The sequence below is a fragment of the Macaca fascicularis genome, chromosome 1 (assembly GCF_037993035.2).
Source record: "Macaca fascicularis isolate 582-1 chromosome 1, T2T-MFA8v1.1".
NCBI lineage: Eukaryota > Metazoa > Chordata > Mammalia > Primates > Cercopithecidae > Macaca > Macaca fascicularis.
This window is the reverse complement of record NC_088375.1, coordinates 79914140-79924586: the sequence shown is the minus strand read 5'-3', so window position 1 is coordinate 79924586 and position 10447 is coordinate 79914140. Positions and strand designations below refer to the sequence as shown.

Here is a 10447-nt window from a genome sequence, read left to right as displayed (position 1 = left end):
ATTAGGAGAGTGGGGAACAAGGATTTCCCTCTAACACTGTGCTTCTTCTAAGACGTGGTTAAAGAATGACCAACTATTCACTCAATCACCTAAACCAGCAATGAGTGGATATTCTACATCTGTGTCACTTGGCACTGTAGCCATTAGGCACATATGGCTATTGAGGTATTAAAATGTGGCTACTACAAATTCAGGTATGTTATAATTGTAAAATATAGACTGGATTTTGATTGCAAAAATGCAATATATCTCATATATATACACACACACATATATACATATATATATATACACACACATACATATACACATATATATATATACACACACACATATATATATATTTTTTAGATGGAGTCTTGCACTGTTGCCTGGGCTGTAGTACAGTGGTGCAATCTCGACTCACTGCAACCTCTCCGCCTCCTGCGTTCAAGCGATTCTCCTGCTTCAGCCTCTGGAGTTGCTGGGATTACAGGTACCCGCCACCAGGCTCGGCTAATTTTTTGTATTTTTAGTAGAGATGGGGTTTCACTCTGTTGACTAAGCTAGTCTCGAACTCCTGACCTCGTATTCCAGCTGCCTCGGCCTCCCAAAGTGTTGGGATTATAGGCGTGAGTCACTGCACCTGGCCTCATTAATATTTTTATATTGATTGCATATTGAAATGTGTATTAGTAAGGGTTCTCTAGAGGAGCAGAACTGATAGGATACATATACATATGAAAGGGCATTTATTAAGGGTTATTGACTCACAGGGTCACGAGATGAAGTCCCACAATAGGCTGTCTGCAATCTGAGGAGCAAGGAAGCCAGTCCGACTCCCAAAACCTCAAAAGTAGGGAAGCCAACAGTGCAGCCTTCAGTCTGCAGCTGAAGGCCTGAGAGCCCCTGGCAAACCACTGGTGTAAGTCCAAGAGTCCAAAAGCTGAAGAACTTGGAGTCTGATGTTCAAGGGCAGGAAGCATCCAGCATGCAAGATAGATGAAGGCTGGAAGACTCAGTGAGTCTGGTCTTTCCACATTCTTCTGCCTGCTTTTATCCTACTGCACTGGCAGCTGATTATATTGTGCCCATCTAATTGAAGGTGGGTCTGTCTCTCTCAGTCCACTGACTCAAATGTTAATCTCCTTTGGCAACACCCTCACAGACACACCCAGGAACAATACTTTGCATCCTTCAATCCAATCAAGTTGACACTCAATATTAACCATCACAAAATGACAATACTTTGGATATATAAGGTTGAATAAAAAATAATATTACCATAAATGTCACCATTACATACGTGGCTTGCATTGGACAGCACTATTGTAAACCAAAGGTTCTTAAACTAAAATGAGGAATCTATTGCAGATTGATACTTTTATAAAATTCAAATTAAAATATCTTGCTATAAAACATATTAAATCTTTCCCCTGGATCCTGTATTTATTTCATTGCCTGCTGCTAAAAAAGAGTTTGGTTCTGGCCCTGATCTGAAGAGCTTACTGAGAAGTACAAGTAGAAATAGTTCTAGATGTCTCTTCCTTTCATAGGAACCATAAGTAATAAAGTCCTATCCATTCTTCCTCCTGTGTATCCTATGCGCATCCTCTCCTCTTCATTCCCATTGTATCTTCCTTAGAGAGACCTTTATTTCCTTCCTGGATTATTGTGAGTGATTACTAAATAGTCTCATTGCCTGCACTCTCATAATCCCTCTACTTAAAACCCTGCAACTCCTCCTCATGCCTCCTGGTCAAAGTACAAAATTCTCCTAGTACCCTCAAGTCACAGATGAATTGACCCCTGCCTGCTCATTCAGGCCACCTTTCCCCAATTCCCTACTAGAGTAGCAGCCAGTAATTCCTGATCTCAACCATGGCATCCTCTATAGAAAACACGATCTCATGTAATCCTTGCAAGAACCTGACATGCTGGCAATATTTTTCCTATGTTACAGATTTTTAAAACCAAAGATCAGTCTACCAGAGTAAATTGTTCAAAAATATTCAGGTAGTAAGGAGCAGTGTTAGGATTTGAACTTGAGTCTGTCTAATTCAAAAGGCTATGTCCCTCCCACATGATGTGGTGCTGCTTGGAGTTCCTCTAGGCCCCTCTTGTTTCTGGCTTTAGCACATGCTATTCTCTCAGTTCTCCGTCTTCTATTCCTGATCCATTTAGGCTTTTCTTGTAATACCTGAGCTAATCATCAACCACCACCTGATGTATTTCTTGAGACCTCCTGACCCCCAAAGTCTAGCTTCTTCTGGGACCCTTTCAGCTCCTTCATAACACTAAACGTACCACTTGGTAGTTGGGGGTCTTATTTATTTCCCCTTCTGATTCCTTCTGATGCAGAAACCATCCTTTGTGCTTAGCACTATGTCTATCATGGGAGATGCTTAATAATTCATTCATTCATCTTTTCATGTATCCAACTAATAATTATTAACACAGACAAAGGTCCTGTCTTCATGGAGCCTACCTTGTAGTGAAGGGAAATTGAAAGAATAAACTAAAAATTTAAAAATGTGTGTGTGTGCAAGATGGCCAGATAGGAAGAGCTCCAGCCTCCAGCTCCCAGTGTGAGTGACACAGAAGACTGGTGATTTCTGCATTATCAACTGAGGTACTGGGTTCATCTCATTGGGGAGTGCCGGACAATTGGTGCTGGTCAGCTGGTGCAGCCCGACCAGCGAGAGCTGAAGCAGGGCGAGGCATCGCCTCACCTGGGAAGTGCTAAGGGGAAGGGAATCCCTTTTCCTAGCCAAGGGAAACTGAGACACACAACACTTGGAAAATCGGGTAACTCCCACCCTAATACTGCGCTTTACCAAGGGTCTTAGCAAAAGGCACATCAGGAGATTATATCCCACACCTGGCTCAGAGTGTCCCACGCCCACGGAGCCTCCCTCATTGCTAGCACAGCAGTCTGAGATCTAACTGCAAGGCAGCAACAAGGCTGGGGGAGGGGTGCCCACCATTGCTGAGTCTTAAGTGGGTAAACAAAGCCACCACCAGGAAGCTCAAATTGGGTGGAGCCCACCACAGCTCAAGGAGGCCAGCCTGCCTCTGTAGACTCTTCCTCTGGGGACAGGGCATAGCTAAACAAAAAACAGCAGAAATCTTGGCAGAGGTAAATACCCCTGTCTGATAGCTTTGAAGAGAGCAGTGGATCTCCCAGCACAGAGGTTGAGATCTGAGAACGGACAGACTGCCTGCTCAAGTGGGTCCCTGACCCTGAGTAGCCTAACAGTGAGACATCCCCCACTAGGTGCAGACCAACACCTCACACCTCATACGGCAGGGTACACCCCTGAGGCGAAGCTTCCAGAGAAATAATCAGACAGCAACACGTGCTGTGCAGCAATATTGTATCTTCTGCAGCCTCTGCTGCTGATAACCTGGCAAACAGGGTCTGGAGTGGACCTCAAGCAAACTCCAACAGACCTACAGCTGAGGGTCCTGACTGCTAGAAGGAAAACTAACAAACAGAAAGGACACCCACACCAAAACCCCATCACTACATCACCATCATCAAAGACCAGAGGCAGATAAAACCACAAAGATGGGGAAAAAGCAGGGCAGAAAAGCTGGAAATTCAAAAAATAAGAGCACATCTCCCCCAGCAAAGGAGTGCAGCTCATCACCAGCAATGGATCAAAGCTGGACGGAGAATGACTTTGACGAGATGAGAGAAGATGGCTTCAGTCCATCAACTTCTCAGAGATAAAGGAGGAATTACGTACCCAGTGCAAAGAAACTAAAAATCTTGAAAAAGAGTGGAAGAATTGATAGCTAGAGTAATTAATGCAGAGAAGGTCATAAACGAAATGAAAGAGATGAAAACCATGACACAAGAAATAAGTGACAAATGCACAAGCTTCAGTAACCGACTCGATCAACTGGAAGAAAGAGTATCAGCGATTGAGGATCAAATGAATGAAATGAAGCGAGAAGAGAAACCAAAAGAAAAAAGAAGAAAAAGAAATGAACAAAGCCTGCAAGAAGTATGGGATTATGTAAAAAGACCAAATCTACGTCTGACTGGGGTGCCTGAAAGTGAGGGGGAAAATGGAACCAAGTTGGAAAACACTCTTCAGGATATCATCCAGGAGAACTTCCCCAACCTAGTAGGGCAGGCCAACATTCAAATCCAGGAAATACTGAGACCACGCAATAAAAAATGATAAAGGGGATATCACCACCGACCCCACAGAAATACAAACTACCATCAGAGAATACTATAAACACCTCTACGCAAATAGACTAGAAAACCTAGAAGAAATGGATAATTTCCTGGACACTTACACTCTCCCAAGACTAAACCAGGAAGAAGTTGAATTCCTGAATAGACCAATAGCAGGCTCTGAAATTGAGGCAATAATTAACAGCCTACCAACCAAAAAAGTCCAGGACCAGATGGATTCACAGTCGAATTCTACCAGACGTACAAGGAGGAGTTGGTACCATTCCTTCTGAAAATATTCCAATCAATAGAAAAAGAGGGAATCCTCCCTAACTTATTTTACGAGGCCAACATCATCCTGATACCAAAGCCTGACAGAGATACAACAAAAAAAGAGAATTTTAGACCAATATCCCTGATGAACATTGATGCAAAAATCCTCAATAAAGTACTGGGAAACCAAATCCAGCAGCACATCAAAATCTTATCCACCATGATCAAGTGGGCTTCATCCCTGGGATGCCAGGCAGGTTCAACATATGCAAATCAATAAACGTAATCCAGCATATAAACAGAACCAAAGACAAATACCACCTGATTATCTCAATAGATGCAGAAAAGGCCCTTGACAAAATTCAACAGCCCTTCATGCTAAACACTCTCAATAAATTCGGTATTGATAGAACGTATCTCCAAATAATAAGAGCTATTTATGACAAACCCACAGCCAATATCATACTGAATGGGCAAACACTGGATAAATTCCCTTTGAAAACTGGCACAAGACAGGGATGTCCTCTCTCACCACTCCTTTTCAACATAGTGTTGGAAGTTCTGGCTAGGGCAATCAGGCAGGAGAAAGAAATCAAGGGTATTCAGTCAGGAAAGAAGAAGTCAAATTGTCCCTGTTTGCAGATGACATGATTATATATTTAGAAAACCCCATTGTCTCAGCCCCAAATCTCCTTAAGCTAATAAGCAACTTCAGCAAAGTCTCAGGATACAAAATCAATGTGCAAAAATCACAAGCATTCTTATACACCAGTAACAGACAAACAGAGAGCCAAATCAGGAATGAACTCCCATTCACAATATCTTCAAAGAGAATAAAATACCTAGGAATCCAACTTACAAGGGATGTAAAGGACCTCTTCAAGGAGAACCACAAACCACTGCTGAGTGAAATAAAAGAGGACACAAACAAATGGAAGAACATACCATGCTCGTGGGTAGGAAGAATCAATATTGTGAAAATAGCCATACTGCCCAAGGTAATTTATAGATTCAATGCCATCCCCATCAAGCTACCAATGAGTTTCCTCACAGAATTGGAAAAAAACTGCTTTAAAGTTCATATGGAACCAAAAAAGAGCCCGCATTGCCAAGATAATCCTAAGCCAAAAGAACAAACCGGGAAGCATCACGCTACCTGTCTTCAAACTATAGTACAAGGCTACAGTAACCAAAAAAGCATGGTACTGGTACCAAAACAGAGATCTAGACCAATGGAACAGAGCAGAGTCCTCAGAAATAATACCACACATCTACAGCCATCTGATCTTTGACAAACCTGAGAAAAACAAGAAATGGGGAAAGGATTCCCTATTTAATAAATGGTGCTGGGAAAATTGGCTAGCCATAAGTAGAAAGCTGAAACTGGATCCTTTCCTTACTCCTTATATGAAAATTAATTCAAGATGGATTAGAGACTTAAATATTAGACCTAAAACTATAAAAACCCTAGAAGAAAACCTAGGTAATACCATTCAGGACATAGGCATGGGCAAGGACTTCATGTCTAAAATACCAAAAGCAATGGCAACAAAAGCCAAAATTGACAAATGGGATCTAATTAAACTAAAGAGCTTCTGCACAGCAAAAGAAACTACCATCAGAGTGAACAGGAAACCTACAGAATGAGAGAAAATTTTTGCAATCTACTCATCTGACAAAGGGGTAATATCCAGGACCTATAAAGAACTCAATCAAATTTACAAGAAAAAAACAACCCCATCAAAAAGCGGGCAAAGGGTATGAACAGACATTTCTCAAAAGAAGACATTCATACAGCCAACAGACACATGAAAAAATGCTCATCATTACTCACAGTCAGAGAAATGCAAACGAAAACCACAATGAGCTACCATCTCACACCAGTTAGAATGGCAATCATTAAAAAATCAGGAAACAACAGGTGCTGGAAAGGATGTGGAGAAATAGGAACACTTTTACACTGTTGGTGGGACTGTAAACTAGTTCAACCATTGTGGAAAACAGTGTGGCAGTTCCTCAAGCATCTAGAACTTGAAGTACCATATGACCCAGCCATCCCATTACTGGGGATATACCCAAAGGATTATAAGTCATGCTGCTATAAAGACACATGTACACGTATGTTTATTGCGGCACTATTCACAATAGCAAAGAATTGGAATCAACCGAAGTGTCCATCAGTGACAGACTGGATTAAGAAAATGTGGCACATATACACCATGGAATACTATGCAGCCATAAAAAAGGATGAGTTTGTGTCCTTTGTAGGGACATGGATGCAGCTGGAACCATCATTCTCAGCAAACTATCACAAGAACAGAAAACCAAATACTGCATGTTCTCACTCATAGGTGGGAATTGAACAATGAGATCACTTGGACACAGGAAGGGGAGCATCACACACTGGGTCCTATTGTGGGGAGGGGGTAGGGGGGAGAGATAGCATTAGGAAATATACCTAATGTAAATGACGGATTAATGGGTGCAGCACACCAACATGGCACACGCATACATATGTAACAAACCTGCACATTGTGCACATGTACCCTAGAACTTAAAGTATAATAAAAAAATAAAATAAAATAAAATAAAAATGTGTGTGTGTGTGTGTGTGTGTGTGTGTGTGTGTGTGTGTGTGTGTTCTGCTTGCTTGTTCTTCCTCTAGGTGTTTTAGCGCACCACTTACTCTAATTATATTCACCAAGGGCACTCAATTTGTACTGCTCCAGCCAGCTGCTGTGTGCCAGTGCAGCCATCTGCTTTCTCTCATTGCCATCCCCAGGCAGGCAGCCTGTTGGACAGGGGCATGGTCATTCCTTCTTTTCCCATTTGTTCAGTGTCTCTGGAATCAGTTTTCTCCTTTTCATTTGGGGAATGTCTCAGGCGTGCCCAGGAAATTTCCTTCCAGCTCCTCTCCATCACCTTGTCATATGTCAGATATGCTCAGCAAAATTGTTTATGCTCTTGAGGACAGGCTGCTCAGTGGACCATGGAGCCTCAGCGTCATTCTCTGCATCAGCCAGACTTGGCATAAGCCATGACCGTTTCAGCCTCAGTTTTCTCGTCTGTAAAATGAGAAGATTAGACTATTCTAAAGTTGATGCTTGGCACCCTTTTCTCTTTCCAGGAGTCTTGTATAAAAACTAAACAGATACAACAGATTTACTCATCCGTCAGCAATATTTACTGAGCACCACTATGTTCCAGGCATTGTCTTGGGTGCTGATTATAAAGCAATGAACACAGTAGTCTTGATTCTCTTCAGGCTTATGCCCCAACTGGAGGAAGCAGATAGACAAGTGAATGCATGGTTATGTCAGGTGGTGATGAGAATGTCAGAGTACAATACCCAGGGTAAAGTGAGTGGGGAGTGTCAATGGAGAAGTGGATGGAGACTATTTCGTGTAAAACAGATAAGGTGACCTTTGAGCAGAGACCTGAAGGAAATGAGAACTACTTAGAAATCTACCCCACTAGTCATATAGAGTCCCCAACCATATGCCCTGCTACTCATGCCACACATCTCTCCCACGTCACTCTATTATTTCAAGCTTATGATACACATGGACATTCCTTTTTCTCAGGAAAGCTCTCAAAATGACAGAAAAGTCCATCGGTTATGCTAAACACTCTTCAACATCCCCAACTCCACTGCACATCTGCTCTTTCTTTGTTCCTTGTGTTGCACAGAGAGGAGAATGACTGGTGAACAGGAGTAGCCCAAACTCATGTCACAACCTGCTGGGACTGGGGGAAGGAAGTACCTTCATACAGAACAGCCCCTTCTTGTAAACATTTTCCCTTCCCCACCAGGAAGAACGTTTGAGCGGTTATTTATAGAAGATATATTGACACAGAAGACTGCAGAGAAGATTTGTAGCGTGCTTCATGGGGGAAATGCGTATAGTGGGCTGTCTATCCCCTCAACCCTTCTCAGCTAAGCCCACCTACCTGGGGTGCTGTCTAGTTCAGGAAAATCACTAAGTGATTTATGTGTCATCATACTTGCCTTTCAGACCATGTCCCACCCCTAAGGAGTTTTTAGGACAAGGATGGTAAAGTGAATGGAACTTCCTATCTTTGACTGTTTTCACTACCCCCTCTCATTAACCTATATGGAGCTTCACTGCCATTCATAATGTTCACGGTGATCTTAGCATAGCATTTCATTCAGTAAGGCTACTAGATATAGTTACCTTTCAATTCCTCAGAAGTCAGAAGTTCAATGGCAGAGAGTTAAGCTTTGACAGGTCTCCCATTTGCCTCCTCTGTGTGCTCCCACACTAAGAACCCCAAATAAAACTGAGCAAGATAGTGACATGCTAGTTAGAAAGAAACAGTCCAGAGTCTTTCATTCATTTTAACAGCTCTTTTAAACTAGTACTAAATCAATTTATTAGTTGAGCCACTAGTGGGCTTGGGGCACACAATTTACCTGTGTTGAAGAGAAGCCTCAGACTTAAGGCATCTTGGTCACCCATAGGTTAAACACACACACACACACACACACACACACACACACAAATATTGAATGAGATTCTTTTGCCCACCCCCAACTCATTTTTCAGAGTGATTGTTTCAGGCCCATTTATTTTCCTCTGCAGAGCAAACCAGTGAAAAAATGGCCTTCTCACTCCTGAGAGACCTTTCACCCAGCTTTCTACTTTTGAATTCTCTCCATGGCTGGTTTCCTCTTAGGCCCCGATAGAGCAGGTGAATATAAATGATTGTTCAGCTGAGGAGGGAGGGGACGTTTTGTTTTCCAGTTGTAACTGAGGAAAGGAGAGGGGGTGATTTGTAATGTAAAGGATCGGGTTTAAGCTAAGGTCCTTGAAAATGGTGGGAGCTAGAAATCAATTAAAGAAAGAAGCAAATAGTGACATTAGCTAATATTCGTTGGTTCCTTACTGCATGCCCAGCATTTTAAATGTAAAATGCTACATTTTAAATGTAAAAAAGTGCGTGTAAACCATGAACCATTCACAGGATACTGTGAACATTGTGCATGCACTATTCACTTTGCCCTCGTCACAATTCTCTGAAGACAACTGTCACCCCCAGTTTATAGATGAAGAAATTGAGACAGCAAGAGATTAAATAACTTGCACACATCGTGTGCTCAGCAAGCAGAGCAGCTGGGGAGGAACCTAGCTGGTTCCAGGGCCCCTATACCTCACCTCTCTATAGTACCTCTTTGCTGAATGATTTGCTACATTTTTGGGATGCCTGCCAAAAAAGAACAGTTCCTGATGGCTCAATTTTCATTGCAGTCCCTGAATCACACAGGCATGATGACTACGTTCTTTCCTGATACAAAGCATCGTGTGGGAAACACACAGCAAGAAGCATCTTCAGGTCACAAGATCGGTAACACCATCTACCTGGATTTTTTCAAAAGCAGCAGAATATTTAGTTTTCTATATCAGTGGCTTCTAACAGAGATCATTGTTTGCACAAGATTAAATTTCTGCAGTCATCTTATGTTAGTGTGTGATATGGGACGATGGTATATGTGGCAAGGTTTGCTTAGGTGACCCTTGTAGAAAGTGGCGTCAGTGTGATTCAGAGGTGATTGGAATCTGGGAAGGATCTTAGAGTAGGAGACAGATCTGTCTCCCCAGGTTTTATGGTTACAATGAGGCAATAAGTATATCTTGTTGGGGAGAGAAATAAAACAAGAAAACTTCTGGATTTATAGATTTAAGTTGTGAGTTTTCAAAAATTCACTATAAGCTCTGACATGAGGTTGACAATTTCCTGTTCTCTGTTGTTGGCTCCTTCGGTTATAAAAATTCAGGATTGGAAAAGGTATTACTAAATATTGGAGAGAGATATTAAAGAAATATCTTTAATAAAGATATAATACCTTTAATAAAGAAACTGATACACAGTTGATAAGTTCTGCAAGAATTGAATGGATATTTTTTAAAAGTACAGATTTAACAAGAAGGTGAGCACCGAAGTACGGGGCATGTGTAGAAGTAACGAGTGTCTTGGTTAAAA

At 41.9% G+C, this 10447-nt stretch overlaps 1 long non-coding RNA gene across 1 annotated transcript; it reads left to right on the top strand.

Annotated features, from left to right (window-relative positions):
- The first annotated feature begins 347 nt into the window (after window positions 1-347).
- On the top strand, window positions 348-9925 carry LOC135968590 (uncharacterized). The gene is made up of 3 exons (XR_010583496.1): window positions 348-475; window positions 9049-9157; window positions 9715-9925. It is a non-coding gene; the product is annotated as an uncharacterized lncRNA (long non-coding RNA).
- The last annotated feature ends 522 nt before the right edge of the window (window positions 9926-10447 follow it).